The following is a 5,813-nucleotide window of genomic DNA, read 5'->3' on the forward strand; positions in this document are numbered from 1 at the left end:
CTCTCTCTCCCTCCTCTATCTCTGTCTCTCGCTCTCTTCCCTCCTCCTCTTTATCTCTTCTCCCCTTCTCTCTTTCCCCTACCCACTCGCCCTCCCATCCTCCCCTTCTCTCTATCACCCACCGACCATCCCTCTCTCACCCATCAACCATCCTTCTCTCTGCCTCTCTCCATCTTCTCTCCCACCCTTCCTTCCTCTCTCTCTCTCTCTCCTTCTCTCCCTCTCTCTCTGTTCATCTTGCCCTCTCTCCCTTCCACTGTCCCTCCCTTCCCACCCTCTCTCTGTCTCTGCCCCATCTCTCCCCACTCTCTCTCCCATTGCCCAGGAGCTGCCATTGGGCCAAGGGAAGTCACCGAGGATGGCTTCGAGATGCAGATGGAGTCAACCACTTTGGCCACTTCCTGCTCACCATCCTCCTCCTGGACCAGCTCAAGAATAGCGCCCCCAGCCGTATCATCAACGTTTCGAGTCGGGCCCACAAGATTGGTGAGTCCACCCACCTGCCCGCACAGAGTCCCCGGAGGGTGGCGAGGGGATGGGTGGCGGTTGTGGTTGCAGAATGGAGTGGAGGGCCTCAGCCTCAAAGTTGCCAAATAGTTTGGCCTGGGCAGGTTTCCTCAGCCTTCCAGGATAGGCTTTACCCAAGCCCAGGCATGTAAGAAAGGCCTAGCCAGAATTGGCCAAAAGACTTACCCAGGCTGGGCCTTGACAGAAAGGCCCACCGAGAGTAAGCAAAGGAAAAAAGTGGCCAATTCAGGCCGGGCCAACAAAGTAAGGCCCACTCACAAAAAAAAAGGCCAGGCTTGAAGGCCTGACTCTGTCTGCCAGAGTGGCTTTGAAACAAAGGCGTGCCCAGGCTACAACACAAAAAAAAGCTAAATTGGGAAAAGGCCTACCCAATCTTGAGTGGATGACCTACCCAAAATTCCTCAGGCCAGACCAAGCCCATTTCCTTTAAGATTTGGCAGCACTGAGCACCCAGGCAGAGGCCTGAGTTAAAGGCCGAGACAGGCCTCAGCGCTGAAGGAGTAGCCCAGCTAGGCTTCACGATGGGCCTAAGACACTCCGGCAGGAAGTGAAACCCTTGGGAGTTCAGCTTGCGGGGGTGGGGGGGATACCGGTGGTTTAACAGGGTACGGGAATGTGACAGGAAGAGAGGGAAAGCAGGAGAACAGACTTGGCAAATTCCTGGGGACGCTGGAATCTGAAACCGGAAGAGAAAAGTCTCAGCAGGTCTGGAAGCATCTGTAACGGGAGAGAAGAGCTGACGTTTCGAGTCCAGGTGACCCTTTGTCAGAGCTCAAAGGCAGAGAAAGTGGGAGATATTTATACTGCGGGGGGGGTGGGGAATGAAAGATGAGTCACAGCCACAAGAACAAGGAGAAAGGCTGCTAATGGCAGCCCACAGAGAGAGAAGAAAGGGTGTGAATGGCCAAACCAGAGGGTAACGTGTGAGAGATGAAGATGTGGGAGGAGATAAAATTGAAAAAAGTGGGGAAAAGTGGGGATAAAATAATGGGAAAGAGTTGGGGGGGGAACAGAAAGACAACAAAGAAATAAAAAGTAGGGAACAGTTAAAAATGAAATGAAAACAAAGGCTGGGTGGAGCTGATGATCTGAAGTTGTTGAATTCGGTGTTGAGATTGGAAGACTGTAAAGTGCCCAGCTGGAAGATGGGACACTCTTCCTCCAGTTTCCATTTATCTTCACCAGAACATTGCAGCAGGACAAGGAGGGACCTGTGGGCATGGGAGCAGGAAGGTGTGTTAAAATGATAAGTAACCAGGAAGGTCAGAGCAGAGACTGAAGGTGCTCAGTAAAGTGATCACCCAGTCCACACTGAGTCCTTCCAATGTCGAGAATCGACCATGCAAATCCAGAGAGGCTGAAATAACATCCACTCCTCTGCTTCATCAATCGCCATCACTCCCCTCAGTGTGAGGTTAATGCAGCACTCATCAGATTTCATCCCCAGAATTCAGGACAAACATTCCCCCAAACAGGCACAGTGCCGAGGGAGTGCCGCACTGTGGGAGGGTCAGTGCCGAGGGAGTGCTGCACTGTGGGAGGGTCAGTGCCGAGGGAGCGCCACACTGTGGGAGGGTCAGTGCCGAGGGAGCGCCACACTGTGGGAGGGTCAGTGCTGAGGGAGCGCCGCACTGTGGTAGGGTCAGTGCTGAGGGAGCGCCGCACTGTGGGAGGGTCAGTGCCGAGGGAGCGCCGCACTGTGGGAGGGTCAGTGCTGAGGGAGCACTGCACTGTGGGAGGGTCAGTGCTGAGGGAGCGCCGCACTGTGGGAGGGTCAGTTGCTGAGGGAGTGCCGCACTGTGGGAGGGTCAGCGCTGAGGGAGCGCCGCACTGTGGGATGGTCAGTGCTGAGGGAGCGCCGCACTGTGGGAGGGTCAGTGCTGAGGGAGCGCCGCACTGTGGGAGGGTCAGTGCTGAGGGAGCGCTGCACTGTGGGAGGGTCAGTGCTGAGGGAGCGCCGCACTGTGGGATGGTCAGTGCTGAGGGAGCGCCGCACTGTGGGAGGGTCAGTGCTGAGGGAGCGCCGCACTGTGGGAGGGTCAGTGCTGAGGGAGCGCCGCACTGTGGGAGGGTCAGTGCTGAGGGAGCGCCGCACTGTGGGAGGGTCAGTGCTGAGGGAGCGCCGCACTGTGGGAGGGTCAGTGCCGAGGGCGCCGCGCACTGTGGGAGGGTCAGTGCTGAGGGAGCGCCGCACTGTGGGAGGGTCAGTGCTGAGGGAGTGCCGCACTGTGGGAGGGTCAGTGCTGAGGGAGCGCCGCACTGTGGGAGGGTCAGTGCCGAGGGAGCGCCGCACTGTGGGAGGGTCAGTGCTGAGGGAGCGCCGCACTGTGGGAGGGTCAGTGCCGAGGGAGCTCTCGATCTCACTTTAAGCCTTTCTTTTCTCATTCCCTGTCCACAGGTAAAATCCGCTTCAACGACATTCACATGAAGGAATGCTACGACCCCCTCGTCGCTTACTGCCAAAGCAAGCTGGCCAATGTCCTCTTTACACGAGAGCTCTCTCAGAGACTGCAAGGTACTGGGACGCTGCCCACCACTGCCATGGCAACCTCCTACCCGGGCGAGGGAAGTGGCTCTTTCAATGAAGGCAGCAGGGCCGGGGGGTACTGTCTCCCTCCCTCCCTTCCAAAAGCACAAACAGCTTTACTCTGTATCTAACCCCGTGCTGTACCTGTCCTGGGAGTGTTTGATGGGGGACAGTGTAGAGGGAGCTTTACTCTGTATCTAACCCCGTGCTGTACCTGTCCTGGGAGTGTTTGATGGGGGACAGTGTAGAGGGAGCTTTACTCTGTATCTAACCCCGTGCTGTACCTGTCCTGGGAGTGTTTGATGGGGGACAGTGTAGAGGGAGCTTTACTCTGTATCTAACCCCGTGCTGTACCTGTCCTGGGAGTGTTTGATGGGGACAGTGTAGAGGGAGCTTTACTCTGTATCTAACCCCGTGCTGTACCTGTCCTGGGAGTGTTTGATGGGGGACAGTGTAAAGGGAGCTTTACTCTGTATCTAACCCCGTGCTGTACCTGTCCTGGGAGTGTTTGATGGGGACAGTATAGAGGGAGCTTTACTCTGTATCTAACCCTGTGCTGTACCTGTCCTGGGAGTGTTGATGGGGGACAGTGTAAAGGGAGCTTTACTCTGTATCTAACCCCGTGCTGTACCTGTCCTGGGAGTGTTTGATGGGGACAGTGTAGAGGGAGCTTTACTCTGTATCTAACCCCGTGCTGTACCTGTCCTGGGAGTGTTTGATGGGGGACAGTGTAAAGGGAGCTTTACTCTGTATCTAACCCCGTGCTGTACCTGTCCTGGGAGTGTTTGATGGGGTACAGTGTAAAGGGAGCTTTACTCTGTATTGAACCCCGTGCTGTACCTGTCCTGGGAGTGTTTGATGGGGGACAGTGTAGAGGGAGGTTTACTCTGTATCTAACCCCGTGCTGTACCTGTCCTGGGAGTGTTTGATGGGGACAGTGTAGAGGGAGCTTTACTCTGTATCTAACCCCGTGCTGTACCTGTCCTGGGAGTGTTTGATGGGGACAGTGTAGAGGGAGCTTTACTCTGTATCTAACCCCGTGCTGTCCCTGTCCTGGGAGTGTTTGATGGGGACAGTGTAGAGGGAGCTTTACTCTGTATCTAACCCCGTGCTGTACCTGTCCTGGGAGTGTTTGATGGGGACAGTGTAGAGGGAGCTTTACTCTGTATCTAACCCCGTGCTGTCCCTGTCCTGAAGTGGTGGAGGCTGCCTTGCTAAATATTTTTAAGACGCGGGTTGATGGGTTTTTGATAAGAGAGGGGATTAAGGGTTATGGGGAGAGGGCGGGAAAGTGGAACTGAGCCACGACAGATCAGCGATGATCTTATTGAATGGCGGGGCAGGCTCGAAGGGCCAGGTGGCCTACTCCTGCTCCTATTTCTTATGTTCTTATGTTCTTATGACAGTGTAGAGGGAGGTTTTCTCTGTCAGTGTGGTAGTTTGAATGGGCAGTTTTTACACTGTGTGTCTCACTCCCCCAGGTACCGGGGTGACGGTGAATGCTGTGCACCCTGGCATTCTGTGGACCGATATGACTCGGAACATGATAAGCCACCAGCCGTTCTGGGTGCGTCTGCTGGTGGCTCCCTTTTACTTCTGCCTCAAGAGCCCCAAGCAGGGGGCTCAGACCACCATCCACTGCGCTGTGGCCCCGGAACTCGACACTGTCTCGGGGCAGTACTTCAGGTGAGACCACCCAGCTCCCCACCCCTTCACTCAGCCCAGAGCACACCCAGCACTGACACTCAGCTTGGAGCAGCAGTACCTCACACACTGAACAGCTCTGCCTCTCTCCCTTTCTCTGTCTCTCTCTCTCTGTCTGTGTCTCTCTCTCTCTCTCTCTCCCTCTCTCTGTCTCTCTCTCCCCCTGTCTCTCTCTCCCCCTCTCTCTCTCCCCCCGACTCTCTCCCCCCGACTCTCTCCCCCTCTCTCTCTCTCTGTCTCTCTCCCTCTCTGTCTCTCCCTCTCTGTCTCTCTCTACTATTTTGAATCTGTGATTATCTTACATTGGCGACCACTTCATTTCAATCTCGACACTTCACTCCGCTCCCCCCCAGCTCCCCCCCAACTCCCCCTCACCATCACCCCTTCACTCTCACTCACCCCCACATGCCTCCAGTGCCCCACACACACAAACGGACTCACCCTCCCACCACCCCTCACCCCCATTGTCCTTATTTATCAGATCCTGCCTTTCTTACTGCTGACCTTTGACCTCTGTCTCCGTCTTGCTGACCCACAGTGACTGCGAGGTGTCAGAGGTTGCCTACATCGCCCAGGACGACTGTACGGCCAGGTCACTGTGGGACCTGAGCTTTGAGATGGTTCACCTGGAGAGTTCCCCCTGCACCATCAATGACAGTCTCTACTGGTCCATGTCTCACCTGATCAGAGGCAGCAACACCAAGAAGAGCCGCACTTGTGTTTACTGAGCTGATGTGTGTGTAATTACAAAGAGAGTAAAAGAGGGACAGCTATATCCAGTCTGGTGATGGTGCTCGTCTGCTTCTGTCTCTTTCCCATGCAGATACCACCCAAATCCGCAAACAGCATCAATCAAATCAGTGCTTTGTCTCTGACCCATCCAGTCCATTCGGATCCAGTCTACATTTTGTCTCTGACCCGTCCCGTCCATTCCGATCCAATCCACATTTTCTGCGACCTTCCCAGTCCATTCCGATCCAGTCCACGTTTTGTCTCTGACTCTCCCAGTCCATTCTAATCCAGTCCACATTTTCTCTCTGACCCTCCCAGTCCA

The 5,813-nt window shown here is 55.2% G+C and overlaps 1 pseudogene; it reads left to right on the forward strand.

Annotated features, from left to right (window-relative positions):
• Positions 1-325: 325 nt before the first annotated feature.
• Positions 326-5,487, forward strand: LOC145340210 (retinol dehydrogenase 12-like; annotated as a pseudogene).
• The last annotated feature ends 326 nt before the right edge of the window (positions 5,488-5,813 follow it).

Source organism: Carcharhinus amblyrhynchos, unplaced genomic scaffold (assembly GCF_965287045.1).
Source record: "Carcharhinus amblyrhynchos unplaced genomic scaffold, sCarAmb.v2.hapA scaffold_845, whole genome shotgun sequence".
Taxonomy (NCBI): Eukaryota; Metazoa; Chordata; class Chondrichthyes; order Carcharhiniformes; family Carcharhinidae; genus Carcharhinus; species Carcharhinus amblyrhynchos.